Genomic DNA, 21,650 nt, shown 5'->3' on the forward strand with positions numbered 1-21,650 from the left:
TGGTTTGTGAGATCGAGCCCTTGTTGGGCTCCGTGCTGTCAGTGCTGATTCTGTCTCTCTGTCTCTCAAAATAAATAAACTTTAAAACAAACAAATAAACAAACAAAAAATAATGTCCTTTATGTTTTAGATTATGCTTTTTTTTTTTTTTTTTTTGGTGCTTAAGTGTCATGTATTCATGAAATGATGTCCACTATCCTTGGTACTTGTTTTAATGTTCTTACTTGGCACACACAAACAAAAAAGTTGTCAGCTGTACATCATATTCCTTCACTCTTAAAATGAAAAACAATTTTTTTTTGTTTTGATCTGGGACATCCTCAAATCTGGAAATCAATTACTTTGTCAAAGACTATTTGGTCTTTTTGAAGGCTCAGATCTTCGTGTTAGGAAATGCTTCCTCTAGGGGCGCCTGGGTGGCGCAGTCGGTTAAGCGTCCGACTTCAGCCAGGTCACGATCTCGCGGTCTGTGAGTTCGAGCCCCGCGTCAGGCTCTGGGCGGATGGCTCGGAGCCTGGAGCCTGTTTCCGATTCTGTGTCTCCCTCTCTCTCTGCCCCTCCCCCGTTCATGCTCTGTCTCTCTCTGTCCCAAAAAAAAAAAAAAAAAAAAAAAAATGTTGGAAATGCTTCCTCTAAACTTATTATTTGTTTTATGTTGTCTCTAAAAACAACATAGCTTATTCCTTAAGACCCCAGGCGATGAACCCAAACAACTAGGATTCCAGTGTCTCTAATGCCATTTATTTTAACTTTCAGAGCCTCAGTTTTCCATCTGTGTAAATGGCAACAAAACACCAAATTATAGAAGTGCTATGACCATTAAGTGGGTTAATACATATCAAATGCTTAGCACAGTGGCTGGCATAAAAGACATATTTTGGCATATATGAATTTTGCAATTGATCATATTTTTCTTCTTTGTTTTGCTAACAGGATATTTATAGCCAGATTTGCCTATATGTATCCCACGGTTGTCTGAGACTTGATTAGGTGAAATTATATGGCTGGCCTGCTATTTCCCTACCTATATTCTCTCTTCCCTTTGACTTCCTCAGCTGTTTATTTTTCTCCATTGATTATATGTGCTTAAAAAACTTTTTTTTTTACCAGAGGCACCTGGGTGGCTCAGTTGATTGAGCATCTGACTCTTGATTTCAGCTCAAGTTACCATCCCAGGGTTGTGGGATTGAGCCCTCCATTGGGCTCTGCACTGAGCATGGAATCTGCTTAAGATTCTCTCTCTTTCTCCCTCTGCCCCTCTCCCCAGCTTGTGCACATTCTCTCTCCCTCTAAAAAAAAAATAAAGTAATAAAAAAAATCCCATCAAGTACTAATACAGCCTCTCCTCAGAGTACAGATATGAGGATATACAAACTCAGAATTTCTGGGTTTGGGATTCAGAAATCTGTATAATAAGCATTCCAGGAAATACTTAGGCACACTCAAACTTGAAGATCGCTGGCTGAATAGAATATATGTAATATTTTATATTGTGAGAAATTTTTGTATAAAATACTATAAAATAAATCAGTAAGCCAAAAGTAAAAATAAATAAATAAAAATCCCATCAGTATTTGGGATTGGGGTAAGATACAAATAAATGAGTTAAATTTAGAGAGCCAATTCATGCACCAGGCCTTCACATGCCACTCCCGGCAAAGTGACTTCACAGTCTTCTGACTTCAGAACTTCTTTGATTATACAACTCACTTGGCCACTCATAGACTCCTAGAATATTGCAGCGGGAATGTAGAGGAGGTGGCTGTGACCGTGAAGCACTAGGGGACTCCAGGGAGCTGGCTGCCGAAGAGGCGATCCATTGAGCCAAGACCAAGCAAGATAGAATTAGAGGAACCAACACCATTATCGCTCATAATATCAAACTCTACCATTTAATGAACACCTCTTTTTTAAAAAGTTTATTTATTTATTTTGAGAGAGGGGGAGGAGGGGCAGAAAGAGGGAGAGAATCTCAAGTAGGCTCTGCACCATTAGCGTGGAGCCCAATGCAGGGCTTGAACTCATGAACCCCAAGAGATCATGACCTAAGATGAAACCAAGAGTCAGAAGCTCAATTGACTGAGCCACCCAGATGTCCCTACCGAACACCTTTTAAAAAAAAAAACAAACTGGATTTGTACTAAGTATTTTCCTTGCAGTATTTCATTTGATTATCACAATATCCATTAGTTACTATTTTATTCCCCCTTCATAGATGGAAGAAACAAACCTAGAAGATGTTAAACAAGATATTTCAGGTACCAAGACTAATATGCAGTTGAACTGGCTCTCACACCCAGAGTACCTGACTCTATAACTTCTGCTCCTGACTGCCATGGTTTCCAATCTGCTGTTATTCCCACAGAGCGAAGCAAGGAAAGGCAGAGGCCTCCTATAAAGTTCCAAAAGATTGTACTGGCAGGGTTGGCAGGCTTCCTGACTTCCAGGATCATAAAAAATGGCACTTTAGTCATTTGTGCTGAGATTTACTGTAGAGTGTCCCATCCTGTAATATGCCGTGAGAACATTTGTACAAACCCAGCCTTGGGGCCCGGCTCACCATCTTCATCACAGACTTGTGCACTCGGTGCTTACCATCTGGTTGAATCGTGGGTAGAAGTGTTTATTTGCTATTGTACCTCCTTCAAATTTTCCATAGTAGTAAGTGGCGCTGGGTACTGAGAAGTAAGCAGTTGGCACTCCTATGCCACCTGGCACTTGGCAGCCAAGCTCCTCTCCTGAGCGGTAAGGGAAACCTGAGCAGTGAAGGTTCATCTCAGGACAGCATCAAGCCTCACAAGCCAACAAGTGCTGGTTGTTATTCCATGGGTGCATCTGGTCCCATGATGGGTGCTCTGGTCTAGCCAGGCAGTGGAGTGGTCCCAGCAGTGTTTGCCTTTTGGAGAAAACAGATACCGTGACAGAGAATGAGCAACCACGGGAAACTTGATATCCTCATTTTGCATTTTGAGCATATGCATTACAGGCTGGCCCTCAGATGGAGCGGCAGTTCCTGGTGTGGTTGCCTGAGAAAGTTGCAGTGGACATTACAACTTCAGTTTTCTTTCACTGGGTTTGTTTTGTTTGTTGTTTGCTGGGAAACTAGGTATGTTAAAACCATTTCAGGTTTGATTGGATCGGAGTCCTAGAAAAAAAAGGTTCTAATCAGTGAAAAATAGATGTTCCTCTGAGAAAGGTGATTAAGCCTCTCCAGCAGCACACTGCTGATTGTTCATCAAACTTGTCTCCAACAAGTTTAGCAAACTGAGCGATTGTTGGATGTATTTTATGCAGTTATTCACAGTATACTTAGAGTTTCCAGTTTTGCCCTTTTTTTTAAATGTTTTTATTTATTTATTTATTTATTTTTTTTTTTTTTTTAATTTTTTTTTCAACGTTTTTTTATTTATTTTTGGGACAGAGAGAGACAGAGCATGAACGGGGAAGGGGCAGAGAGAGAGGGAGACACACAGAATTGGAAACAGGCTCCAGGCTCCGAGCCATCAGCCCAGAGCCTGACGCGGGGCTCGAACTCACAGACCGCGAGATCGTGACCTGGCTGAAGTCGGACGCTTAACCGACTGCGCCACCCAGGCGCCCCTGTTTTTATTTATTTTTGAAGGAGAGAGAGAGAGAGAGAGAGAGAGCATGAGCAGGGGAGGGGCAGAGAGAGAGGGAGACACAGAATCCGAAGCAGGCTCCAGGCTCTAAGCTGGCAGCACAGAGCTGGATGTGGGGCTCGAACTCACAAACTGTGAGATCATAACCTGAGCCAAAGTCAGACGCTCAATTGACTGAGCCACCCAGGTGCCCCGACAAGTTTTGCCTTTATTTCTTACTTGCTCAGCAGGAACAACTCATTTAATATGAGCAACTTATTCAAGAAGTTTGAAGGCACTGTAGCATAGTAAATAGAGTTTTGCAGTCAGAAAGAGCAAAGTTCTGATCTGGCTCTGCCATTCACTTGCTGTGGACTCTGAGTAAGTGACTAAGCCTCTCTAAGCCTCAGTGGGCTCATTTTCAAATTATCATGTGGAGTGGGTGCAATATCAATTTCAGAAAGCAACTCAATGTGATTATTGAATGCTTACATGTGCCAGGCACTGTTCTAGGTTATATGGATACAGTGGTGAACTTGAACTTTCCCTCAAGGAGCTTGTGTTCAAAAGGGAGGGCCAAGCTAACAACTTATTACAACAAATTAAGATGCAGGCTAAGACAGTGAGAAGCTTGAAGGGCCTCGGGTGTGTAAGGGGGAAAATAAATAATTCAGTTTAGGTCAGCAGTTCTCTGCCTTGACTGTTCACTAGGATCCCCTGGAGAGTTTTGTTTTGTTTTTTTTTAAACTACCAATATCCTGGTCACATCATAGACTAGTTAAAATCAGAATTTCTAGGGGTAAAACTTGAGGACCAGTAATGTTTAAGTCCCCCAGGTGATTTTAATGTGAAGCCAGGTTTGAGAAACTTTAGTTTTGGCTGTGATCAGAGGGGTTATTGGAGGGAGCTGGGATCTTGAGGCCTAAGCCTAGGGCATGATCCAAAGTTGGCTACATGTAGAGAGGAGGGAACCACACGTAGAACAAGAAAAAGGGCATGTGTGTGTTTGTTTGTGTGTCTGTGTCTGTACGTGTGAAGAGCTGCAGGGGCGGAAGAATGTGATACATCCTGGGGAAATGCAGATAATTCTGTATAGATTGAACATGGAACCCAAGAGGTGTAGGGCTGGAGAGGTAAGCTGTGGCCAGAACACAAAGGTCTTTGAATTACCTTCTAAAGAAATGGCATCAGTGCTGGCACGTGATAGGCCTTCAGTAAATGATAATGATTGTTATTAGTAGTAGATGCTTGAGTTCTTGGAATCATTAACTGCTAGGGTGGCAAGGGTCATTCTAACTAGCCTTCTCAAGGGTCTCAATGGAAGATTGATCTTGAGAACATTTCAATATACCAGCCATGTGAATGGGAAGAGGAGATTGATGTGTCTGGGTTGTTAGCTTCTCTCCATTCAAGTTGTGACTTCAGAGTCTAGTGAGTAATTAATTTCTCACTGAATTTTTTTTTATTGTGGTGAAATATATATAACATAAAATTTACCACTGTAACCATTTTTAACTATACAGTTGAGTAGCATTAAGTATATTCATATTGTTGTGCAAACATCACCACTATCCATCTCCAGAACTTTTTCATCATCCCCAGATGAAACTCTGTACCCATTAAATACTAACTCCCCATTCCCTCTTCCCTCCCCTGGTCCTGGCCCCCTCTATCCCACTTTCTGTCTCAATGAATTTGATTGTTCTAGGTACCTCATATAAGTGGAATCATACAATAGTTTTCCTTTTGTATCTAGTTTATTTCACTTAGCATAATGTCCTCACTAGATTTTTAATTTTTTTTTCCAACGTTTTTTATTTTTATTTTTGGGACAGAGAGAGACAGAGCATGAACGGGGGAGGGGCAGAGAGAGAGGGAGACACAGAAGCGGAAACAGGCTCCAGGCTCTGAGCCATCAGCCCAGAGCCTGACGCGGGGCTCGAACTCACGGACCGCGAGATCGTGACCTGGCTGAAGTCGGACGCTTAACCGACTGCGCCACCCAGGTGCCCCCTCACTAGATTTTTAAAGTCTTAGTTTTTTTCCCTTAAGGGCTTAGGTCTTTGCTTGGACCTTAAACTCTGACATTTTAAAAGCACAGAAATAACTTTGATGTTAGGGAGTTCATAATATGTCAACACAGTGTAATATAAGATGACAAAGTAGCATACGGTGTGTGCAAATGTCCTGCCCAGTTTCCCTGATGAAGGCATGAACATCCTGGATTATCTGTTGTGGTTTATCATGCTCTGTTCCCTCCGATAACACAAAGACAATATAAAGGTAGTTGTTCATCCACCTTTTCATGGGTTGTTGTTCTCTCTTTCTTTTCATTCAGAGACCTTCAGATGTCTCTTTTCTTCAAACTGGATAGTAAATATAAATAGGAAATTATTTTTAAATAATCTCATATATTAAACATGTTGGTTTGCAAGCTTCTTGGGAGATTCTTGGGGGTAATCGGAAACTAGCCACCATACACGAGGGCAAGGAGACTGAAGAAAAAGGCCACTCCAGATTGTCAGTTGGCAAAGGAGCTTACATACAAGGCTTGTCTTGGGCGGCCACCAGATGAGATCGCCATACCTGCTTGCCAAGTGTTAAGAATTTACATAAAGGCCTTCACTGGGTTCAGTCACATAAACTCAACACCACATCATTGTCTCAAGGCTGTACCGTTGGGGCAGCTTCTGGAAGTGGGAAAGGCAAGCAGGATGCACATTCTGAGGACAGGGGACAGGTGAGGAGCCTCTGATTGCTACAGTCCAGCTCGTGGGTCATATCCTCTTAATGACCTCCCCCAACAGGGCAGGAACAACTTGAATCTTCACAGCCTCATATTATAGTAAACAGACTAGTTGCATGACTGTCATATAGTCACAGTTCTCTCTGCCTCCAAAAATTTTTATGAATAGCTTCTCAAAAAGATGGAAACCACTTGGCACAACAGTCATATGAAAAGTCATCACATCTCACTTAGTAGCTTAAACTGGAAAGAACCTGAATTCTTCCCTTGCTCCCTTTATTTCCCTTCCTTTCTTAAATTGTATTTATTAAAAAAAAATCTCTTGAGTTCCTAATATATGTCAGGCAGTGCATTAGGGCCCACAACAAACAATAGATATGGTGTCTACTCTTATACAAACTAATGGGTTTAATATTGGTTATTGATTTATATAGTTAATTTCTGAAGCACATAATCACTAGTGCTAAATTCACAGGATATTAAGTGGATCATGTATTCTCATGTTTATTTTTACATGTTGGGGTAGAACCACTTAATGAGGGGCTAACCAACTGGCTGCCAACTTCTCCCACAAAGTGGGGTAAAATTCCTGTTGTCCAGGTCTGATGTTTGATTTGCAGTTCTAGAAATTTACATGTCAGTGCTTCATGAGCTGTCTCCTGAGACGAGAAGAGAGGACAGACTGATGTTAACTTACAGAAGAATGGTATATATCTGAGTGTCGAGTTATTTATTTTTTAAATTTTATATATATGTATATATATATATACATATATATATTTAATTTTTATTTATTTTTGAGAGAGGGAGAGAGAGAGAGAGAGCAAGCTGGAGAGAGGCAGAGAGAGAGGGAGAAGCAGGCTCCAGGCTCTGAGCTGTCAGCACAGAGCCTGACGCGGGGCTCAAACTCACAAACTGTGAGATCATGACCTGAGCCGAAGTTGGACGTTTAACTGACTGAACCACCCAGGCACCCCTAATTTATTAATTTTGATGGGCAATATCACTTTTCATTCACTAAAATATTCATTTTTATCATTTCATGAATCCTTCCTGTATCAGGGTGCCTGAAAGGCTGAATTCACAGTCAAAAGGATGCTAAGTGAAGACAAAATTGAAGTAATATTATGTAAATCATCTCAAGGGATCCTTGAGGCCAAGGAGATGCCTGGTATAAATCCGAGTCCTGTGGCAGAGAACATCTCCAGAATAAACCAGTAGTATCCCACAGATTCTGTGTTCTGAGTGATATAATCTTTCATCATATATGCCAGTATCATCAAGATTGAGTTACAGTCAGATCATGCTCTTAGCTATTCTGTCTCTTTAAAGTGATTTTGCTTATCTCTGATCTCATCCGTAATAGATTATGATGACTGGCCAAACTCTTAGTGTCCTAGGACTTTTCCTGTATCCCTGTCTAATCAAATTGTTCTCTTTGCCTCCATCTATCTATTATTGCATTCCAAAAAGTGCTCTATTTCAAAAAAAGAAACATTAACGTTAAATAATCTGTGGGTTTTTCTTCAGTTAGGCCTTTCTGTTTCTTCATCCATTTAATCCATGTCTATTATATTTGTTGACTAAATTTTGGGGATGTGCTTTGAACTGAATTCAGACCCAAGCTTTCAGAGAAAGAAAATCTAGCTATTAATCATGACCTAGACTCCAACAGGTTAGTTTGGAATAATATCCAGAGCACCTATTTTTCACTCTTTCTTTGGTTTCTCAGGGATCTCACTGTGCTCTGTGACAGGGTCTGTTTCTCCAGTTCTGGATTCTAGTATCCTGCCTTTTCACATGGGCCCATTCTAGAAGCATCTCAACTTGGCCTTTTTGAGTTGTAACCATTTTGGGCTTATGTGCCCTTTTTACGAGAGTCTTTGAAATGTGATAAGGTAAGCAGCTACCTGCTTTATCTGTACTAAGCCTTGGCCTTTGCTCAGATATATTTTTAAAATAATGCCTATTTAAACTTTCTACTTTTATATTATATCCCCAATAATCTTATATTAGTTTTCATAGCTGCACAGAATTGAAATTCTTTTGTTCATAGACCTCTAACGGTGACTCCATGCCCCTGGACTTCATCATTCATTTGCTACTGTGTGTTGGTAAATGTAAACTATGGACTTGAACTGTTCACACTTCCTTGCCAGGAACCTAGTTGTGTTGTTATCAACTTTGTCATCATTTTTACTATTGCTTACTTCAGGGAAATTAATGTGCTGGCTAGTGACATTTTCACTTCCCATTTTAGGACTTTTGGGTGTGATGTGTTTTTTAAAAGCCTATCCAGTATATTAATAATGGACAAGAAATGGCGTCATACAAGCACACAGGGCCTTGAAGATCAAGGTCTCGGGAGATTCAGAAGAGCAAATTATAGAGTACATTTTATGTCTTGGAAAGGGAACAGATACTATAATGAATTTTTAAGTTAGCAATTTGTTTAGTCTCCTGAGGCCCTGGCAGCTTGCTGAGGTTATAGGGGGTAAAAAGCACCTGCAGAGAGGAATTTCTCAGTCAGAACCAACATTTAAAGTAGTGGTGTGTTAATGCTTAAAAAGAAGTCCTGCATACATTTTTTATAGCTTCTAGCTTTTTCAGTTGGATCTAACGGATGATGCTCTGAGAGGATGAGCCAGCTTGCCATTTTCCAGGCTCCAGTTTCCATTATTTATGTTCTTTCCAATAGAGCCTATGGCACATTCTTAAATTGAAGACAGCTTTGCTGAAAGTACAGCCTAGTGCCTGAATGGAGGCATATGGCAAATGCCATTGAGTCTCTACATTTTCTTTTTAATCCTGCTATTCTTATTTAGGAATATTCAGTGACTTAACTTAAAATTAAGTGCATTTTCAAGGATTCTGAGTTCCTGGGGCTGTTCTTTGAATAGTGAACGCTTATGTGATTAGTGTTTGATTAAATGTTCAAAGAGGACAGTTTTCATCACAATGTCAAGTGGAGATGTGTCATAAAAAATTAGATCAGAACTCAAAGGCAAATGGAAGATTCCATGAATTTTTATGATCCGAGCACAGAGTAATTTGAGTTGAAAAAGAGAAACTAAGTATTTTGGCAGTCTTCAGCAAAGAAATTGTGACCTAAATTCAGATGTAGTCCTGGAGGCGATAGTTTTCTATGGCACCAGAAGTGTGGAATAAGAAACATATCCTGGAGCTCCTGTGGGGCTTGAGTGCAGATCCTGTTAGCACTGTTGCCCAAATCATGGGAAATCTTGGCTCCTATTTTATCCCCTTCCTGAAACGCTTCTCCTTATCTCAGGCATCCCCAAAGTGGTGTCTGCTTGTGTTCAGAAATTTATCCACTCAGATTCTTCTCTTGTCTCCTCACCAAGCTCCTGCTGCTGCCCTGGGGATGTCGCTGGGCACAGTGCCAGTTCTATACCGCAGTCTCTCAGTCTGTTGCAGGATGGGGAGGACTTCCTCTCTGCCTCTTCAGGTTCATGGTTAGGCCTTCTCTTCATCACAATCTGAAACCAGAGACTTGATATGAAGGGTCAGACTCCATCTCATTTCATTCATCTCCTTGTCTTCCTCTTCTAGGCACCTCTGCTAATCTGGAAAAAAACCCTGCTTTTTCTTCACTCAAAAAATGATCCTTTTTGATTACAGATTCCTGGTGATCGATTTCCACAAAGATCTCTAAGTTACCGATTCTGCAAACTAGATTGCAGACAATCTAGTTTGGATACAGACACGCTTCTGCAAATGCAGTTTTACCTGAAAGACAGGAAATGTACGGAGCTACAGAAGAACCCTGGTCAGTGCAATAGTGAGTTTTCAGACAAGCTTAAATGACAAACAGGATTCATCCAAGGGACAAGAGTCCCTTTTGATTGACCTTTGAGATTTTCTAATGGCCGTGATGGATAGACCCTGATTTATTTATTTATTCCTTGTTCCTCTGTTCCACAACTGAACATGTAAAAACGATAAAGATGGAAGAAACTTAAAAGTGAAACATTCCCCTCTCAAGAAGGAATCCCTAAAAAAATTACCTATCATATGTAACTCTCTTTTTCCTGTGTGTATTTTCTTTCTGTCTCTCTCTGTACGCACACATATAATCATTCTGTATGTTTTGTACTGTATCTTTCTATTTCTCACTTTATTGGCATATATAGATATACCTCACTTTTTAACAGGTATATGGTATGATATGTTACGTAGTTGTATTATAATCTCATCAACTAGCCACTCATTTGTGGACATTGGAATTACTAAATATTATATTTAGAAACAAAACAATATGCCACAAGATTATCTGTCATAAACAACAACATGCCTGCCAATGTCATGATGCATTTCTCAGCAGAAGCAAATCTGAATACTTTCTGTTCTGATAATGCTAATCAATGTTTACAGCAGAAAAGAACCCTGAATAAGTATCTTGTTTATGCTTATTCCTTCTGAGAAAATCATTTGTGTACTTTAATTCTGGATTCAGTAAGTCATTAGTTTTCAAGTATAGTCAAGAGCATAAGTTCCTTTCAAAAGCATGCTTGGGATTTTGCAATTTTACAATTCATAGCAAGAAAGACCAATTCAGTACTTTCTAATCACTAATATTTTAAATCGCTGTCCATTTAAGCAGATAAATGATTATTCTTTGTTATACAATAGAGGCAGAACTGTGATGAATTAATTTTCTAATTTTTTTATCACTCTGTTGGGCCTATACTGCTAGCCCCTGGCTATCTGTGGACAGATGAGAAAGGCCTCAGAATCTGGCTTCCAGGGGCGCCTGGGTGGTGCAGTCGGTTAAGGGTCCGACTTCAGCCAGGTTACGATCTCGCGGTCTGTGAGTTCGAGCCCTGCGTCGGGCTCTAGGCTGATGGCTCGGAGCCTGGAGCCTGTTTCCGATTCTGTGTCTCCCTCTCTCTCTGCCCCTCCCCCGTTCATGCTCTGTCTCTCTCTGTCCCAAAAAAAAAAAAAAAAAAAAAAAAGAATCTGGCTTCCAATGCAGGCCATCACCGCTGTAGTCAGCAGGAGAGGAACGTGGTGGCCCTGTAGACCCATACTGTTTGGCATGATGTGGACACCAGGCCTCCCCAGGGCTTGTCAGAACTAATCCCATCGTGCCTCTCACATACCCACCAGAAGGCCACCTCCTTCAGGCTTCCACATCATCTGTACCCTCTGCTACTGTTCTCTACCTCCACTCATCTGACCCAATTTCCTCCTCTTCCCCAACCTCCCAAACTCTTCCCTGTGCCATTTGGACTTTATGGGCAATCACAGCAAACCCCTCACATCTGCAGCTGCTGCTTTGAATGTCCTCACCACTTGTTTGACCTAACTGAAACCCCGGTGCTGGCTATGGACATCACCTCCCCTGCAGTCTTCTCCAGTGGAAGCAGCTTAGTATCGATGTTCTGTCATCATCATTGTTATTATTCATGGTGCAAGTACCACAGGCCTTGGAGACTGTGGTGTCTTTCCAACATCAAGTTCATATCTCTTGCTTCTTCCTTCAAACACCCAGCTCCTTTGGATTTTGTGCCTTCAGACTTTACCACCCCTCTCTGTTGCTCTATCTACTGCCCCAAGACCTTCCCATTCACGGCTGGCCAGCCTGCCTCACTGTCTTCCTGTCACACGTCCCTGGCATCTCCCGGCACCTTGGCTTCTTTGATACAGGATTGCTCTTTCTACCTCAGCCACCACTTTGGCAGTCTTAACTTTGACCTTTCTGTTGCCCATAACTGGACTATGTCCATATCTTTACTTCAAGCATCCATTTCTCTCTCTTTTTAAAACTTTTTAGAAACATTTATTTATTTTTGAGAGAGAGAAGCAGAAAGAGGTAGACAGAGGATCTGAAGCAGGCTCCATGCTGTGAGCACAGAGCCAGATGTGGGGCTTGAACTCATGAACTGTGAGATCATGACCTGAGCTGAAATCAAGAGCTGGCTGCTTAACTGACTGAGCCACTCAGGTGCCCCAAGCATCCATCTCTTGACCAGCATCTCCCATGCTTCCAGTCCTCCCCACCCATTGGGACACCCCCATCATTGTCACCTTCCCAGCAGACAGCTTCTCTCCATGTGTAACCATTCTTTCCATTTCACTCCTGTTTCCATGGATGCAGCATTCCTCAGCCTATTGAACACCAGCCTCACCTCTTGTACTGTGGTGCCATCCCCTCTCACTTCTTGGGGACAGGGCTCATGCGGTAGTTTGCTTTAGTGGCTAAGTACACAGGCTATGAGTCAGATTTCCTGGTGTGAATCTTGGTTATGCCACCTACTAGGTGTATGACCTTAAAAGAATTATGTACCATCTCTGTGCCTCTGTTGCCTCATCTGTAAAATGTGGTGTTAATGTTGTCTACTTCACAGAGTCATGCAGACTAAAAGGGGGGATTCAGTGAACCACTTAGGACAGGGCTGTGTCTGCATTAGCGTTGGCCCCTCCCTTCCCTGGATCCTTCCCTTGCGCATGCAGACATGCTCTAGTAATCTCATGTCTTGAAAACCAGATAAACAAAACCTTTCCTTCTCTTCACATTTCCCCATCCCCATAACTCCCTCTTTGTTTCTCTTCTCTAAACCACAAAGCTCCTTGATTCCATCCACTTCTCTTTTCCTTCAGTTATCTTACTTTAGTCCAAGCCTCTCTTGCCTGGATGGCTACAATGATTTTATGATCCATTCATTGTAAATCGGATAATGCCATTGAACTCTTTAAAAACCTCTCCCAGGGGAGCCTGGGTGGCTCAGTTGGTTAAGTGTCCGACTTTGGCTCAGGTCATGATCTCATGGTTTGTGAGTTCGAGCCCCACATCAGGCTGTGTGCTGACAGCTCAGAGCCTGGAGCCTGCTTCAGATCCTGTGTCTCCTTCTCTCTTTACCCCCCTCCTGCTCGCACTCGGTCTCTCTCTGTCTCTCAAAAATAAATAAACATTAAAAATAAATAAATAAATAAATAAATAAATAAATAAATAAATAAAAATAAAAACCCCTCCCAGGAATAAAACTAATGCTTACCCTGGTGTACAAAGCCTTACAAGATTGGTATTGGTTAGATATTTCACAGTGATGCTAAGGAACAAATGACTCTAAAAAAATCTGGCTTAAAACAACCCTTTTCCTCAGGGATCTGCTAGTCAGCCAGGGCAGCTCTCCGATCCCAGTGTATTTGCTCACATGAGTGCAGCTTGGCTGGGGGCTGGCTGGTGTAGGCTGCATGGACAGGGCAGTTCTGCTTCACACTGCATATTTACATGGGGCCAGTCTGCTCCAGGGACCTCTCATTCTCCTGTTGGCACAGTCACGAACAGGCTATGGCGGCACAAGAGGGCAACTCCAAGCACTTGAGCATGCTGATATCCCATGAACCAAAGACAATTTCAGGGCAAAGTCCAGGAGTAAGGAAATCTACTTCCTCTTTGAAAGGAATTACAGAGACATGTCAAAGGAAAGAACATGGGTGTGTGTGTGTGTGTGTGTGTGTGTGAGAGAGAGAGAGAGAGAGAGAGAGAGAGAGAGAGAGAGAGAGAAAGGAGAGGGAGGGAGACATTGGGGCTAATAACTCAACTTACCATATCAAATCTGACATCTCACACCAGTGACCTCCTCATCCATGGTGCTCCAGCTGTATGGGGTCTTTTCTGTTCCTTGAACACAACAGATTTCTCCCCATTCTGGAGCTGTGTGTACTACATTACACTGTGCTATAAATTTACTGGCTGTTTTAGCATTAAAGTTTGCTTTCCTTTTACTCATTTTTTTATCCCTTAATTTTATTTTTGATGATGTATATACCCTTAGAGCATTCATTGACGTGAAGATAGATCTGAAAGCCTTTCAGATTCACTATCAAGTCAATAAAATACTTTTATTTTCCTCTAATACTGTGAAACTTGCCAAAAGATGAAAAACAAATTAATTTCTTCTCAATTTGCTCAACAGGAGTAATGGGTAGTAGGCAGAACTGAGGAAGAAGCAGATTCAGTGGAACTTTAGAATTGGGAAGTTGTGGTGATCCAGATTTTGTGAGCCTCTGAATTTAATAGGTGCGGTTTTCTCAGCATCTGTGAGCTAATTTTGTTTTACTTTATTCATATTACCACATATTTAGTGGTCCATTGGATGCTAGTTTGCCTAGTGCATACCAGGACAGCTTCTTGAATGTTCCATGACTCTGGGGAGCAGAGTCCACAAGAATAGAAGGAGTGGGGTTGGGGGCTGGCCCATGAGGTGCTTCTGTAGGAGTTTCCTGGACAGAAAGGACTGTTGGAGGCAGAATTCAAGGTGTTTTACTTTATTCTTCTGAGAGAAGAAGGAAAGAGAGGGGTTTGGGCCCTTAGGGAAAGCAGCCACTTTCCTGGTGAAGAAAAAGAGAGGATTTACAGCAGTGCTTGGTGGATCCAGGCTCAATGGCAGGTGTGTGTGTGTGTGTGTGTGTGTGTGTGTGTGTGTGTGTGTTACCTGTACAGCTGAGAAGCACATTATCATCACAATCATGATGAACATAATAGTTGCTAGCATAATTGAAGGCTTTCTATAGGTCAGATAATATGATAGATGCTTTATACCTGAACCCATTTGACCCATACAATAATAATTCTTGGCAATAAATAATATTATCATTTCTATTTTATTTTACTTTTAAATGTTTGTTGATAGAGAAAGAGAGCATGAGTGGGGGAGGGACAGACAGAGATGGGGACAAAGGATCTGAAGTGGGCTCTGCACTGTCAGCACAGAGCTTGATATGGGGCTCAAACCCACAAATCATGAGATCATAACCTGAGCTGAAGTTGAACGCTCAACCAACTGAGCCATCCAGGGGCCCCTATCACTTCTATTTAAAAAAAAAATGTTTAATGTTTATTTTTGAGAGAGAAGGAGGGAGGGGCAGAGAGAGAGGGAGACACAGAATCGGAAAGAGGCTCCAGATTCTGAGCTGTCAGCACAGAGCCCAACGCGGGACTCAAACTCATGGACCACGAGATCATGACCTGAGCCGAAGTTGGATGCCCAACCAACTGAGCCACCCAGGCACCCTGATTTCTACTTTAAAGATAAGTGAATGGAGGAGCAGAGTTTTTAAAGGACATTCGACTGTGGCAAATGATACAGTCAGATTTATGCTCAGGTCTGTCTGATGGTGGCACCTGTGTGCTTAACTACAACGGTACCACACTGCCCAGAGCAGAGGGGTGAAGAGTCCAGGACTGGGACTCACTACTGCATCATGGACAGGGAATGCAGTGTAGCACGTGCAGCTCCAGGGTGGTGGAAGCAGCCCAGTAGGAACAAAGGGACTCCATCTACAAGCTGCTAATGTCTGCCTTTCAGCCACTCGAGGAGGGAAAAGTCTTGTGACCATAGTCACCAGAAGCGAGGAATCTACCTATGATTGTGGCAGAAGCAGTGAGCATGTTGACATCTGGGTCAGGAACAACCTCTGGGTCACCCAGAGCCCCTCTTGGAGACCAAAGAGCTTACAACTCTTGAAAGCCCTTGACTGAGTTTTATCAACTAGGAAGCTCTTGTCTACTACTCCTGTTACCTATCACAGCATATTATTTATTAGCATTTATCCTGAAGATTTCACCTGGGACAGGCACCCTGTATTCTCATCGTATAATACATCCATTAGTCTCCAGGGACATAGCTGCACTCTGTTGGTGGCTCCGTGTCTTCAGATTGGATGACCAGGCTTCACTATCCTGGTGCCTCCATATGTCCCCTGGCAGCTCTGTCCTGTTGGTCATTGCCCCTCTAGCCTGACCCACCCACTCAATTCCAAGGAATAGCAGAGAGTACAAGGAATTGGGAGCACTCCAAAGGCAGGCAGTAGGATGCATGAAGCTGGTGGGCATCAGAGCAATTTGGAAAGAGCCTTGATCTGGCCTTGTCCCACCCTTTGTGCTCATCCAATTGGCTGATGTTGAAGACGAGAAATTGCAGAAGCAGCGAACATTGGTGGGTTGGTTCTGCTGAAATGTTTTGCAGCACACCCCCCACCTTTCCTGCACTTTGTATCACAAGGGGGTGTCATCAGGACCAAATGAAATGATGCACATGGTATTTTTAGAGCTTGTGGATGACTGTATTATTTATAAACATTCAAGGTGGAAGAATTGTTCATCTCTACCCTGTTGATACAGGCTTGGTCATGTGATTTGCTTTGGTCAATTACCTGTAAGCAGAAGTGATGTATGTCCTTTCTGGGCAGAGGCCTTAAGAATCAGTACGTAGTTCTCCATGCTCTTCTCCCCTCCTCTGACTCTGTTGGGATGCAGCCTCTGTCCGCTTAGGTTGCCAGTGATTCCAAGAGCGGGCAAAGATCATTGCTGACCCAGGATGGATATGCACGTGAGCGAGAAATAAACATTGTTGTAAACTGCTGGGAGTGCCCACTTCGGCCACACATATACTGAAATTGGAATGATACAGAGAAGATTAGTGCAGCTCCTGCGCAAAGATGACACACAAATTCGCGAAACGTTCCATATTAAAAAAATCACACAATAAAAAACTGAGAGTTTTCAGGTTACTTGATACTGCAGAATATCCTGGGCTTGCCTGACAGGTACACAGCTAAACCCTGGAAGTCTCAGGGTGTTTCTGGAAATTAGCACTCAGTTGTGAAATGCAAATGCTACTACTAATAACGAAGATTGAAACACTGAGAAAAAAAAGCTGAGGAAAAAATCCTTGATTTCAGTTTGAACAGAAGAGAAAGACTCCTTTTTACTCATTGTTATATATTTTTTATTTTATTCATATCTTGTGCTTTGGTCTTTAGCTGGAATTCAGTTTTTAACTGGCATATACACATCCCAGTGTGCAAAAAATACTATATGTACAGTATATTTCTTTACCTTCAGTGCACAAATTTGGCTTTATTCCAGTGTTGAGATATGATAAAACTGATTATTGCCTTAAAAAAATCATTTTATACATTTGTACTCCACTGCCTTTTTATGTAGCATGGTGCAGCTTGTTGAAAAATATCATCTATGAAATAGAATAGCTTATTTGAAGGGAACTTAATAATGTCACCACTGTTTATATGACAAAAATTGTATAATTTAGAAATTAAGAAATGGTCTTTTTTAAAGTTTTTTTTTTAAATTAAAACTACCTGAACTATCATTTATTTTTAAGTGAAAATGGAAATAATACTTTAAAAATATTATTGCCATTGGGGTGCCTGGGTGGCTCAGTTGGTTGAACACCCAACTTTTTTTTTTCTCAAGTTAGTTAACATTCAGTGTAGTGTTGGCTTCGGGAGTAGATTCTAGTGATTCATCACTTACATACAACACCACGTGCTCATCCCAACAAATGCCCTCCTCAATGCCCATCACCCATTTTCCCCACCTCCCCAAACTCCCAACCCCCCACCCCCCACCCCCATCAACTCTCAGTTTGTTCTCTGTATTTAAGAGTCTCTTATTGGTTACCTGACTCTTGAATTCAGCTCAGGTCATGATCTCACGGTCTTGGGATTGAGTCCTGCATTGAGCTGTGCACTGTAAGCGCAGAGACTGCTTGGGATTCTCTCTCTCCCTCTCTCTCTCTGCCCCTCCCTGGCGCATGTACGCATGCACGTGTGCTCTACCTTTCTCTCTCAAAATAAATAAATAAACTTTAAGAAATTATTACTGCCGTGAAATTTATTTCATGAAATAATGAACTATTTTTAAATAAATGTTTATTCCAGGAGAAGTATATGATATTAAAAAAAAATTAAAGGGGCGCCTGGGTGGCTCAGTCGGTTGGGTGTCCGACTTCAGCTCAGGTCACGATCTCGCGGTCCGTGGGTTCGAGCCCCGCGTCGGGCCCTGGGTGGATGGCTCAGAGCCTGGAGCCTGCTTCTGATTCTGTGTCTCCCTCTCTCTCTGCCCCTCCCCCGTTCATGTTCTGTCTCTCTCTGTCTCAAAAATAAATGAAACGTTAAAAAAATTAAAAAAAAAATAAACCTAAGGGTTTCTAACCTGCAAAATGGAAAAAAAAAAAATTAAAGTCCTGTGACTTGACCAGGGAAAAGCAGAACAAATGACTTTACAAGGTTGCTTCGTAAATGTGTATGTATAGTCTTCCCTGTGTGTGTATGTATAGTATATATATGTGTGTGTGTGGAAAGACTTATTCTTTTAAATTTTGTTTTTAGGCTTTTTACTGTATTCTTGCGCAGAGTACAAAAACAGTATCAAGAAACATGCAGTTCTTGGGGCACCTGGGTGGCTCAGTCGGTTAAGCATCCGAATTCAGCTCAGGTCATGATCTCACAGTTTGTGGATTTGAGCCCTCATTGAGCTCTGTGCTGACAGCTCAGAGCCCGGAGTCTGTTTCGGATTCTGTGTCTCCCTCTCTCTGCCCCTCCCCTGCTCACACTCTTTCTCTCTCTCAAAAATCAACATAAAAAAAAAAAAAAAAAAAAAAAAAAAAGGAAACATGCAGTTCTCTAAGGTACACATTTTCTGTAGACAGTTCTTACAGTTTAAAAGAAAGTCATTAACAGATTAATTTGATATTTTTGATTTGAAATTTAGGGCAGTCTCCTATAAATGCTTACTGGGATGGAAATTAGCAGCAGTTGAAAAATACATGGGCCTTAAAGACATACAGACGTGGATCTAAATCCTAATATTATCTCTTACTACTTATATGTATTTGGGCAAGAACATATATCCCTTTTACCCTTAGTTCTTCATATATAAATGGACATATTAGTGCAGTACTCTATGTCATAGATTAAGACATAAGACATGGGGCGCCTGGGTGGCTCAATCGGTTAGGCGTCCGACTTTGGCTCAGGTCATGATCTCGCAGTCCGTGAGTTCGAGCCCCGCGTCGGGCTCTGTGCTGACAGCTCAGAGCCTGGAGCCTGTTTCAGATTCTGTGTCTCCCTCTCTCTCCGACCCTTCCCCGTTCATGCTGTCTCTCCCTGTCTCAAAAATAAATAAACGTTAAAAAAAAATTAAAAAAAAAAAAAAAAAAAGACATAAGACATAAGACAATTCTGTCTTATCTCTTTTTGTTGCATCTTTTTGTTTTAATCAATACTTAAAACAGTGCCCAATACCACATATTCAAGAAATATTTGTTGAATGAATGAATGATTGAATGAATGAACAGCATAGGTCAAAATACTAAAATAGGTACATAAACTCTGTGAGTTTGCATCAATTTCTGGATCTCTTATTCTCTCTACTGCTCTGTCCATTCCTAGAATACCACCAAATCAGGCAGTGCAGTCATCTATCAAAAACTAGTAGCAGAGCATCTGGGTGGCTCAGTTTGTTAAGTGTCTGACTCTTGATTTTGGCTCAGGTCATGATCTCATGGTTCGTGAGTTCGAGCCCCATGTTGGGCTTTTTGCTGGCAGCATGGAGCCTGCTTGGGATTCTCTCTCTTCCTCTCTTCCCCTCCCCTACTCACACACTCTCTCAAAATAAATAGACATTTAAATAAATTAAAAAGAAACAGTAATGTATTTTTGTGTGCGTGCACATGTGCATATGTGCTCTTTAGAATACTGTTCATTTTAAGATTTCATGATGCAAATGCATCCAATGAGGCAAAAAAATCATCATGCTTTTAATTTACATATGATTCATGTATTTACCACAACTGATATGAGATGAGTCATATGTTACATTACCTACGATTAAGTGCCTGAATTAAGCTAGGCTGTAATACAAAAGGTAGAAACGTTTTTAAAATCAAGGATAGTAGTCACCAATGGAGAGCCATATAGCTTAGAAGCGGCTCGATTGATTTTTAAATTTCATTTGTTTTCCGTTTTGTTATAGTAATATTCTGATAGCTCATTTATGCCCATGCCTTCTTCTTATAGCCCAGACATTTATATGGGGAATAAAGGCTCAGAAGAAGAGAAGAAAAGGAAATTTCGGATACTTTGCCAGTAGGAAGTTTGTCATCTAAAAGGGGAGACCAGCCACAAAAAATGTATTGTCCAATCAGTGTTCCAAAAAGGTACTATGTAAAGGCTCAAGATGTGTAGCACAGAGAATGGGAGCATGAGAATAGAGAGCAAGGGACATAATGTGTCTAAGTGCACCAGATTCAGAAGTCAGTGTGGGGAAAATCAAGGTGAAAGGGCATTTTTAGCAGTGGCTTCACCTATCAGTCTTGAGGTAAGGGCTATTGATTCTACAATGGCATACTCAGATCACAGTCTTAATAGTATCTTAGAAACAGGAAAACCACTATGTCTCTTTGCAAAAGACTATCCATACCATGATATGTAATATCAATTCCAACTGACAGAAGTGAAAAGTGAGCCATTGATGTTCTGGGTGAGTGTGAATTCTGTGTTCTTGCTTAAAGGGAACAGTGCTGTTTTAGCTTGGAAGTTTGCTCCCCAAAGTGATAGTTCTTTCCCCTTCCAGGAACTTCTTTGTGTGGGGTTCTGCTTTTGCTACTGTGGAGTCTGGGTCCCACACCTCATATTATCTTGCAAAGAGACTGGAGACCCCGGTCCAGCTGCAAGTTTAATGAAGCAGTGTGGCATGTATGCAGGGAACTTGCCTTATTTCATCCTGGTGTTGCCTCTAATTAGCCCTGCAACTTGGGACTAGTTCCTGAACCTATTTAAGAGCATGTTTGGATGTAAGTGTATTAACCATGTTTCTAGTTTCTGTAAATTTGATGCTTTAACATCTGTCTGGTCTACATGCATGTGCTGAACATACCTTGTCCTGGGCAACCCAATAATAAGCCTCGGTCACCTTGTCTGGGCCTCCTGCATCCCTCATTCCCTCTCCAGCCTCCTTAGGAGGAGTCCTCCCTCTAGGGGCATGTTTTCCCAATACAGACCAACCAATGCAGAGTCCACACTCCAACCATCCCCTTTATCAGGCTTTTACACTCTGCGCCATTCACACTTGCCCTCAAGAGCCCAGGGCCAAATACCAGACAACGAGGGACAGCTCCTGTGCCCCACAGCCCGATGAAATTATTCAAATAATCCTGTGCTCATTTACCTGCCTCAATAATTCCTTCCCATGGAAGCCCACAATAGAGGCTCTTGTCCACAGTTCCTCCTTCTTTCTGACTTCACGACCAACCCCAGTGCTTCCTCATGTGGCTCCCTCCTCTTGGGAACTGTGAGTAACAAACTATCTTCCCCGCAGCAGATGTCTCTTGATCTGCTAGCCTCAGGTTTTCTATTAATGCACTGTATTGTTAAATCAGTAAAGAACTGATTCCACACTAAGTCTGCCTAAACTACAGTGGAGACTCAAGAGGATAAGAACTGGGAATAATGGAAAAGTCTTCCTAGGTTGCAGG

General features: G+C 41.8%; 1 protein-coding gene and 1 non-coding gene across 3 annotated transcripts in view; both read left to right on the forward strand.

The window, feature by feature from the left end:
- The window catches only part of NMU (neuromedin U), a 182,537-nt gene that overhangs the window by 25,931 nt on the left and 134,956 nt on the right, over window positions 1-21,650 (forward strand). The gene's annotated exons all lie outside the window — the stretch shown is intronic.
- On the forward strand, window positions 16,736-16,844 carry LOC131508193 (U6 spliceosomal RNA). Its single transcript, XR_009259903.1, has one exon. It is a non-coding gene; the product is annotated as a U6 spliceosomal RNA (small nuclear RNA).

Source organism: Neofelis nebulosa, chromosome 3, assembly GCF_028018385.1.
Source record: "Neofelis nebulosa isolate mNeoNeb1 chromosome 3, mNeoNeb1.pri, whole genome shotgun sequence".
NCBI classification, from domain to species: domain Eukaryota; kingdom Metazoa; phylum Chordata; class Mammalia; order Carnivora; family Felidae; genus Neofelis; species Neofelis nebulosa.